Below are 10,851 nucleotides of genomic sequence, written 5' to 3' on the forward strand. Positions count from 1 at the left end.
AAGCATTATGGAATAGCTTAACGATCATTTGATTTGAACTCAGGCGTCCCAAGTAATGTTGCTAGTTTTAGCGATGCTCTTCACAATCAATTTAAGCTGCTAGATAGTTAGGATGCGCAAGTGAATCTTTTATGATCAATTTTGACAGTTTTCTTGACATTTGAAACGCGTCTTTTGCAATTACATGTCAATGCCATGAAATCATTGAAACGCCAATAACGTTAAGGTGAAATGGGACACCAGTTCTTAGAGAACTTATCGACGCTGTCATCACTGACGAACTGACGTGCCACCCCATACTTATTTTTGAGAAAATTCTGACCGCAAAATTTTCCAGCGAACACCAACTCCATCTACCTTCAGGTTCGCTATACTAATTCTCTCTCCCACTCGTGTTTTCGATATTGCGACTTTGCTTCAATTTGTAATCCCCGTCGTTTCAAAAAGTATGCGCTCAGAACGATTTTGGAGCGCGCTGTTCGTTTCGGCGAAAGCGTGTGTCAGTTTATGCTGACTTCAACAATACATTCTATGTAAACATTGGCGCGAAGCGAGAGAAGAGAGCTATAAAGGGAGGGAAGAGAGAAAAATCGGTTGACAGATTGTTCGCTGGAAGCAAAAACGCCAAACAAGAAGAAGACAACTGCGGTCAAAAGTGGTTTGCTCGTGGCACGTCAGTTCGTCAGTGCTGTCACTGAAAGTGACTTGTCGCAAGTCACTTTCAGTGTTCCGAGAAAAACACGTTGTTTGACCTTTTATAAGGTCAAAGTCCCAAGTTATAATAACAAATGTTTACGGTAGTCTATCTTGTAGTCAAGATTGAAGTCAAGATTGAAACTTCTTTGATATGAAAAGTGACAACAATGCACGGAGTTTTTTCGGTTTTTATTGAATATCTCAGGATTGAAATCGAATTTTGGGAATCTGTGAAAGTCGCACGTGCGACAAGTTAGCACGACATCGACGTTATGTTCAAAATAACTCAATTTCTGAACACGACAGATTTCTTACTATCGTTAAATTTATCGTCTGCAAAAAAAAACAAAACTTCGTTAGTCGTGGTGTCAATGTGGCGACGCCTTCCCGTTTCACCTTAAGCTGGCCAGGCCTACCACCAAAATTTTATCGCAAAGATGGTTCGCTGATTCGTCTGGAAATGAGCCCTAATTTAAAAAGAACAGAATTTACCACACAGCTAAAAGTAGTAATCCAGCTGCATGTAAAAAGCCTGGGTGTAAAATAAATATTGCATTATTTTATGCAATTTTATGTGATTTTACATCCTGAAATATGTAGCCCATCAGTATGGGAAACCTGCTTGACCGAAATGTCAAACTCATATATGCGTTTATCCCGCATCTCAGTCTGATGGCCGAGTGGGCTAAGGCGCCAGTCCTTACTGTTGGTGCTGGGTTTGAATCCCGTCGGTTGCAACTTTTTTTGTGTTTGCAAAAATTGTACATGCAGTGTGTAATATTAAGTGTTTATTTTGACGAAGGTGATGTGCATGCTTTTGCATGCGATTTACCATCGGATTTTTTGCTGTGCATACTTTTTCAATCATCTTTCCAAACTGTACATCAGCTGACTGCAGCAGCATCTCTGTCATCCCGCCATTGTCGGTTGATTTGTGGTTCTCGACTGGTTTGACTGGCAGATCCCTGTGATTAATATTTCAACCGCCACTTGACTTGGAAAGGCGCCGTCATCACTTTCTAACCTCCGCTAAACAATAGAATCGAGACCGAAATCTGGAAAAAAAAAAGTCAAACCATCAAAACCACAGCCCAGTCATCGCCTCACGACCGCACACCATTCGGGACTGATTTATGAACGAAAAGCAGGTGCGCGCCTGTCAGTGTACACAGCAAAAAATCCGATGGTAAAATCGCATGCAAAAGCATGCACATCACCTTCGTCAAAATAAACACTTAATATTACACACTGCATGTACAGTTTTTGCAAACACAAAAAAAAAGTTGCAACCGACGGGATTCAAACCTAGCACCAACAGTAAGGACTGGCGCCTTAGCCCACTCGGCCATCAGACCGATGAAAAGCGGTAGGGATAAACGCATATATGAGTTTGACATTTCGGTCAAGTAGGTTTCCCATACTGATGGGCCACATATTTCGGGATGTAAAATTACATAGAATTGCATAAAATAGTGCAATATTTATTTTACACCCAGGCCTTTTACACGCAGCTGGATTACTACATTTTTAGCTGTGTATCGATGAAAGTGTGAGGGTGTGTGTGCGGGCAACGTTATTAGGAACCGCTAAGGATTATGATGTGTTTATTGCGCCAAAGGTAAACCAATGTCGAACCGCATACGCAGACATGTATCGAATCGTTTCGATACAGAAAAAAAAATGAGAGAGAGAAATGTCAGAGGTAGTGGGGAAAAGGTCGGAAAATTAAAGGGGAAAAGCAATAAAATTTTCATGTGTGCTTTCCCAACCGCATGGCAGTTATTGAAACGACTCTTTCAATTGGTCTGACACGTGGAAAATTTCATACAAAAGTACATAAGCGTTTTTTGAAACTTAATAATAAAAAATAATCTTAATTATAATAAAATCTGAAAAAATTACTAATAATAAAGTTGGTTTTCTTAAATTAAGTAAAGTAAACATCTTTTTCTGCCGTGCACAAGGTGAAAAAAGTTCAGTTACGTGATTATTGGCATTCGCGGCACACAGTTTGTCCCAGCTAACGGTTATACCGACCTCGAACTCCCTCGCAAGTGTTCATTTTCTAAAGTGAGTGGTCAACCTTTGACCTATCCGCGGTCGGTAGAGGTGAGCAAGCTATCACAGCTGGTGCCACCAAGCGCAAGAATCGTTCAATTAATTTCGGACTCCGGCCAAGTAAAATGGCTGCCAGAAATGGCCGGCCACGTTTCGGTCTCAATTATAGCCAACGGGTAATTGAATGGACGAGAAAGGCTGGAAGGTTGGGGAATTATCTAAAGTTAAGTTTTCGATCCAGCTTGGTATACTTAGCAACTCTACAGACATATAACCCGTTGAAAATTGAAGTTGAAAGTTGAAGTTGGCCAAACAATCACTTTTCAGAAATGTTTAAATTTATGCCGCATTTTAATAAAAAAAATACATCAAATTCAACCAACTAATATCAAATAATAACCCGAAAGGGAAAAAGCTCTCCAACCCCTCCAATCCAGCGCATCAAATCCAGCGTAAAAACGCGAACTTTCGGTGCTAGCGCGCACCGTTCTGTGAAATTATTGTTCCAAATACATTTCTCACCACTCCGCGCTCACATTGTTCCAGCGCTGCAGCAGATTTTTCACTCCATTTTCCACACCACCGATCGTTTGGCTGGGCGAAAAACTTTTCCGAAGCTCGCTCGTGCGAACGGATTTTCCAATAATAAAAGCGCGCACTTTTACCACGCTCCTGGAACGAATCGAAAAAAAAAACTGCTGGCATAAATCCTCGCGCCGGAACAAAAGTTACTGTCCGGGAAAATGAAGATTTTCAATTCGTGGTGGCGTGGTTTTGCTCGCTATCGATAAATTTAGTGGAATTGCACTAATGGAAGGGGGCGTTAGAGAGTGGCAATTTAGAACTTTTGCGCGGACGTGGAATTAAAAGTTTTTACCTTTTTGCAGAAGCTTAGTTGAAATACTGTCAAATGGTTGAGTTCAAGGAAATTTATATGGGAACAACTGCCCAACTTATCAACACTAAAACGAAAAACCTTTGACTTCAAAATCGACCACCAAATCTCAGCATTGATTGACAGCAGGTTTACAGATCGTTAAACTTTAGAAAACTCTTTCAAATACATGTTCAACATTGGACAAAAAGGTGATTTCGAAAGTCAATTTAATCTAAATATATAATACCAAGATCGTACAAGCAACGATGCCAGATTATTTTTCGGGATTTCTGTATTTTCTTAAAAATAAATCTGTATTTTATCTGTATCATGTCGAATTCGAAGCTATAGAAGACATTCATAAATTTTTAACAGTAGATTTAAGCTTTTTAATCACATTAAAGCATCATTCATTTACTAAATTGTTTAAATTTTTAATGATTTTTGTGATTTTTGCGATCGAAAAATCTGTCAAATACAGATTTATCTGTATATCTGGCATGGCTGCGTACAAGACTTTTGAAACATCTATGCTACGATTTAATGAATGGTTGACACGACATTTCTGTACAGTGTTGCAAAATCATCAATTAAATGCAAATGTTAAATGAATTAAATGTCAACGCATTTTTTCATATCTATCTAAAAATTTGCATAAAGATTTCAAAAACTGAAAAGCTAAATAAATCTCACTTGTGAGGACAGTTCATGTCAGTGCTGCTAGATAAATTAATTTTTGACTCAATAAAAATATTAATGAAACAAAACACCTATCCCCCGATCTACATAAAGTAGGGGAAAGTGGGGCAAGACGACCATATGGGGCAAGAGGAACAATCGCTCGTACGATCGTTTTTCTTACAATTTCCAATATTTCCAATATGAGGAATTGTTACTAGCAATGCAATTAGTTAATTCTACTACCACATAACAACAAAAATGACGTAAACGCCACGGGACACAAGATTGAATGGGGTTTTTTTTAATCCTTCGATTTTTTATAACATTTGGAAAGCCCAAAATAAGACTTAGGGTTCATTTTTAAGTTCATTTTATCAAAATGCTATTTATCCTAGATCAGTAGTATCCCTACCAATGTTTTGCACCTATTATAAAGTATGATTTATCATTTGGTTATTTTTGTTGAGAGCTTTTGAAAAGCTTTGGTGGTGCAAGTGTACCATATGGCTTAAGTATAGAAAAATAAAACGAATTGCTGCAACAACATATTTTACTGGAAAATTCAATTCAATTCAATTCGGTTTTATTGGTGAATAATCAAGGTACAATGAGTTCTTTTGCAATTCATAACAGAGTTTTGGAGTTCCTTTCAGCTGTGTGTTGCATCATACTCCATTTTGGAACAATTATTTCTTTAACTATGGCACTAACAAGAGCAAGAAAAATTAATTTACTGGAAAATAAATACATGAAAGTACTTAAAAATTGATAAACAATTGTTAAAATAAATTGTCCCTACAAAATATAGTGATATTATGAAAATTAACTTTTAATTATCTAAGTAATTTATTTTATGCGCAAAAACGTCTTAGTCAAAACCTGGAATAAGTTGATTATCAACATATCCGACTGATTTATTTAAGTTTTTAATGGGTTTAAACGAGCATTTCCTTAGCTTGTTACACTTGCCCCACCTTCCCCTATGTCCGAAAGTAGCTTTCAGCAAAATTCACAAAAACCAAATCCACGATTTATATTGGAAAGTATTGTCAAGCCATCAAACTTCATGTCTTTTAGGATTAATGTTGGAAAAAATGAATGCAGTTTTAGATAGTCCGGAAATTATTTTTCAGCCGATTGTACAAATCGGGCCTCGGGATACTCTGGACAGTGTTGGCAGATCATCAGACTTTACGACGTGTCAGAAAAAATACAAACGTTGTGAAGGGTTCAAATGTTTTTCACGGTTTTAAGATGATTTCAATTTTGTTTTATTATAATTTAGAGGTCTTTTTAAAAAAAATACCCCCGGACATAAGCTTTAAACATAAAATATTAAAAAAAAATTTAAAGAACTATTACGACCATCAAGAATTTATCTCACTATAGTTCAAAAAGTATAGAAAACTTGCAACAATATTTTAAAAGCCTGCCCTTTTTTATGTGCTCATGTTTGAAAGAATGCAAAATCTCACAAAAATATTACAACTAGAAAGAAAAGTTTGTTTAAAAAAAAATAAATAAAAAAAACACACACAATATTTTAGAAGTAATTTTTTTATAGAACTGCTCACGACGATCAAGAAAAGATTGTAGTTTCGTAGTTTCAACATCTGAATGGAAAATGTGTTATAAAATGTTTTTACACTAGTTCAGTTGTTTTACAATCATTAGTTTTCAAAAAATGTAAGATTTGCCAAAAACAAAAATTTTAACGAAAAAAAAAACATGCATGCTAAACATGGTTCTAAACGCAGGGGAATGCATTTTAAATTGATTTCAAATAATGTTTTGCCCCCTGACTTTTCGGTCCAACTTTGAAGGGGGGAGACAAAAAATTTAAATAAAATTTGCATTTGTATCTGTGTATAAAAAAAAATACGACATATTTCTTTTTTTTAATGGAATACTCATAAAATAATAACGACATTCTAAAAAAAGGATAGTTTTTTGAAATAGAAAAAATAACTTACAAAATATTTTAGAATTAGGACAGCTTTTAATGTTAGAAAGAATAGAAAAATTCAAAAAAATATTTCAGCCTTCAATAATTGTTTGGTGTTAAATAATTGTAAATCTCTGAAAAAAAATTTAGAATCCAGCCTTTTTTTTTCTTTTTAAAAGATCTGCTTATGTTTGAAAGCATGGGTTAGTAGCGTGATCCGTTTCGCAGACAGTTTTTCGGACGGATTTTTTTTTTCTTCACGACTTATTTTTATTAGGTCCTTTTAGGTGCTGCGACCAGGTTAGGACCGAGGATCAAAAAATCTTTTCGGACGGATCTGAATATATTGTGATCGATTCTATGTACAAAAAAGGCCGATGGCCGAAATTTGAGCAAAATCCCGCAGGGGAACCTGTCGGCCCAGGGGTTTTAGTTTTGACCTTGTATGAAAATCGATAATAAGTATGCCTCTGTTTTGGGCTAAAATTTGGCCATGGTAAATCGGCGCGAATTTGTCGATTTTGTCTAATCAAATGGCCAATTTTTGGGTAAAATTATGTATCCTAAACGAAAATCACCAAAGACGTGTGATGTTGTCTACAAAATAATAAATCTGCATTTATTTGAATTAGCTGCCCATTATTGAATGAATGGAAAAAAAATCACTGAAAAATAAGGATTTGCTCGTAAGAAAAAAAAATTACAAAAAAATTTCAGAAGTCTGACTATTTCTGCACATCTTTAAATAAATGTATTCTTTGTTAGAAAATTCACAAAAATCGTAATATATTTGTTTTTTTTTTCACTTTTTTGACATTTGACCAATCCTTTCGAAGTTTTGTCCATTCGACCTTATGTCTTTCGACCTTTTGTCCCACATCTTAAGTTATGAAAGACAGAAAAAAAAACTATGGTTCAGCGAAAATAAATTTCACTAAAGTCGAAACATCTTTGGGTAATGTTGCCAGAGTTAATAACTGAACGTAGTTATTATTTAGAAAAATACTTTCCAACGGTGTAAGTAACAAATCTTGACCATGTGTCCCAAAATTGTTCTACAAATTCTACTAAAATCACGATATCTTCAGATAGTGTTGCAAGATCATCAAACTTTGTTAGTTATTGGAATGTTTTGAAAAATATCCATTGAAACATGGGAAGAAAGGTATACTGAAACTAGTTTCCAACAAAGTTCATTTAAGTGGTCATCATTTTTGTCAGTGTTGCCAGATATTCAATATTTCAAAAATAACTAGTTTAATACACAGATTTACACATAAAAATATCCAAACATTTATTTCTTGAATTTGACGATATACTTATATTACAGTTTTTAAACCTTCTTATAAAAATCAATTTCAAAAACAGAAACTTCCCACAACTTTAAAAACTGTCATCCAACCAAAAAGAGAAGAAGCCATGCGACAGCACTTTCCCACTTCTTAAAAATAACTTTAATGAAAGTCTCCTCCAACGCAGCTCAGCAAAAAAAAACTTTCCAGCCCAAGTACCAGCCTTCCCAAAAGAAAAGGGGAAAGATGCTCCCAATTTCATTCCATTTCAAGATCCACTCAGTTGAAAGCTCTTCCGCAAGAGGGCAAAAAGCAATTGGAAGCGCGCGCGCGATGGTAAAGATGGCGACGACGACCACATGCTGATTCTCGTTATTAATAAAGTTTTCAATGGTTATTTTTCTTTTTACTTATGAAAAAGAAGCCTTGGTGAGGTCGCACGGGAAATTTAAATTGTTTTTTTTTTGTTACGTATGGAAATTGTGTGATTTTCTGTGTCTTCAGTTGATTATGTGGAATTTAAGAATAGTTTGATTTGTGAAAACATGAAAAATACTGTTTCCAAAAAACCGTTTATTTTTCAGTTTCGAAATCATATTTTTTTGTAGAATTCCTTGAAATAAACTGACTTTCTCACTCATGCCAAGCCCAGCCAGAAGTCAACTTGGCACGTCCCAATCAGGGTACCCCCCGGTTGGCAGCCGAGAGGAAGGTCGCCCAGCAGGTTCATTTCCTGTCAAATTGAAAATTTCAAGTTGTTGAAAGGGGGGAAGAAAGCAGTGAAGGGTGGCGCAAAATGCACCTGCTAAACTCTCGCTGCAGATGGAGAAATTAAACTTTCTTTGTGTGCAAAGAGTTCAAGTGCGGGGGTGAAATGGCTCCTGGAGGAAGGCAATATTATTCCACGCAGGTCGTCTTGGAGATTGTTTGCCCCTTCTCCAGAGTAGCAGCAGGAGCCTACTGGTATCGGCAGTTTTGTTATTTTTTAATTTTTGCTTTGCTTTTTTTTTTTTTTGGAAAATGGAACGCCCGATTGGGTTGTGGCAAACATGTTTGTTCGTGTGTGGGAAGTTGGCAATATTTGCTTGTTGTTAGTAAAAATTCAATCAACTGCATCAACTCTGATCAATGCTAATATTTTTGAACTCTATTGACTTTTTGCCTTCCTCACCTTACTGAGAGAAAGGCTATAAAATCACTTGAAAAATGAACTTTTTAATAAGACCTCCTAGAACTACCTTCATTTTTACATATCGACTCAGAATCACCAGCTGAGCAAATGTCTGTGTGTTTGGCTGTATGTAGACTAGGGTGCCCAGATTATGGGACTTTTTTTTTTCAAAACCTCGCTCCACAAGCTGAATATTGTTCCTTGACCTATTTAAGGACTCTGGGCCAAATATGAGCAAAATCGGTCATCATTTACCCTTTGATACACTGGAATATCTCGTCACTGGCTGAACCGATTTTGACCGTATTGGCCTCATACGATTCGTCTTGGGGTCCCACAGGTCCCTATTGAAATTTATAAGATTTATATAAGATTTAGTAAAGCACATCAAAAGTTATGCTTAAAAAACTGCTGCATAAAAATTTCTTAATTTGCAAAAAAGGGTGGTTTTTGCATGAAAACATGCCATATTATATATTTTTAGAAAGGCTCTGAAATGACCTTTCTTGTGAATTAAGAATTTTCAAGTTCTGACTTACCTATCTAAAATTACAAGCAGTTTTAAAAATGCTCCAAATTTACATAACCTCAATCTATTTTACCCACTGCGGTGTATGTACAATCTTGAGAAAAAGTCTGTAGGCAGTCGGTTTTTTTTTAACTCAGCACTTATTTTTATTAGGACCTCTTAGGTGCTGCGATCACATTAGGGGCGATCCATAAACCATGAGGACACTATAGGGGGTTGGAATCACTTTTAAATTAGAGGAAGGCACCAACCACCTAGAAGGTGAAATAGGTAACGTTTTCCCTAAGGAAACAATGGAATTTTCATCTCAGGTTAGATGTCCCTATTCAGCTTTTTTTTGCGTATTTTAGATAACATGATTATGAAGCTTTTTAAATTGCAAAATCTCGTAAACAATATATTTTTTGATAAAAATTACCTTAAACCTCTGTGTTGTGTTCCTATTTTCGGCCCACCTTCTGATTGGCTGAAGGAGTAAGCTTTTCAGTGGGAAAATCATGCGATTGTGAGCATTTTTTTGTTTTTTTTTTTTTTTCAAGATCCGTTTGAAATCAATGGAAATCTCATCGCTTCCCTTGATTCAAACCGCACATTTCCCAAAACCAAACCAAACCGGTCACGCCACGTCAGTCGTGTGGAGTTGGTCAAGTGCTGTGCTTGCTCCAAATCTTTGTCGCAAATAGACCCAAATTGGTAGTCCTCACGCCACCAGAAGCGTGTCCGACAAGGCCAGACTCGAACTTTGCCGAGCTGTCAAAGTATTTTCTTCCCTGTGCGTGCGTTTTTTTTTTAAGAAAGTGTTGTTGCACTCTAAGAAAAAATCTACGCGAATTTCGTGGTTGGTTACGCTGAAAGAAATCTTGGTTGAAAATGATGTATATTTGCTTACGATTTCACGTAAATTTAACTCTTGACTTGACTTCAGTGCACCATTCCGTCATCCGTCAAACATTTTCCAGCACAAACACCTCGCCGATGATTGAAGGAAACTGTCAGAAGCAAAAAAAAAAAATAAAAAAAAATCGACGCCGGTTGGAACCTGTTGAAAACGGCGTCATCGTCGTCGTTTCTAAGGCGACCAACTCCGGACAGCTTTCGAATAAGTGGAATGACGAACAGCGCCCGTCATCCCGGTGGCCGGTGGTGGCGTGGGTGTGGCAAAATGCTTTTAATGTAATTACGTTTGCTTACACTTTTTAGCTCCGGGCCGCCCAAAACGGAACCGCGAGCAGCAGCTTCCTCAACGTTTCTGCGGCAAACAGACAGGTCATTTTGAAGGCAAATTAGTTCCACAAAAGTCCACACCCATTTTGATGGCGCTGCTTTGACATTTCTTTTGTAATTGTTATCAACTATTCAACATTTTTGGTAAACAAGAAAATCATCCGTTTGTCTGTGCCAACAGCCTCGGCTCACTCTCTGTTGTGCTGTGTGAGTCAACCGAAACGTGCTGTGAGCGTGTCGATGTTTATTTACATGTGAAATGAATGAATGAGAAAGAGCAAAAAAAAAAGTCACACCCATCTGTCAGTTGTTGGTGATGCAAAACGAGACGCGCAAATTTGAATTGAAAGGCAACCGTGTAATGAGGCCATTTTCATG

The sequence above is a fragment of the Culex pipiens genome, chromosome 1 (assembly GCF_016801865.2).
Source record: "Culex pipiens pallens isolate TS chromosome 1, TS_CPP_V2, whole genome shotgun sequence".
In the NCBI taxonomy this organism is placed as follows: Eukaryota; Metazoa; Arthropoda; class Insecta; order Diptera; family Culicidae; genus Culex; species Culex pipiens.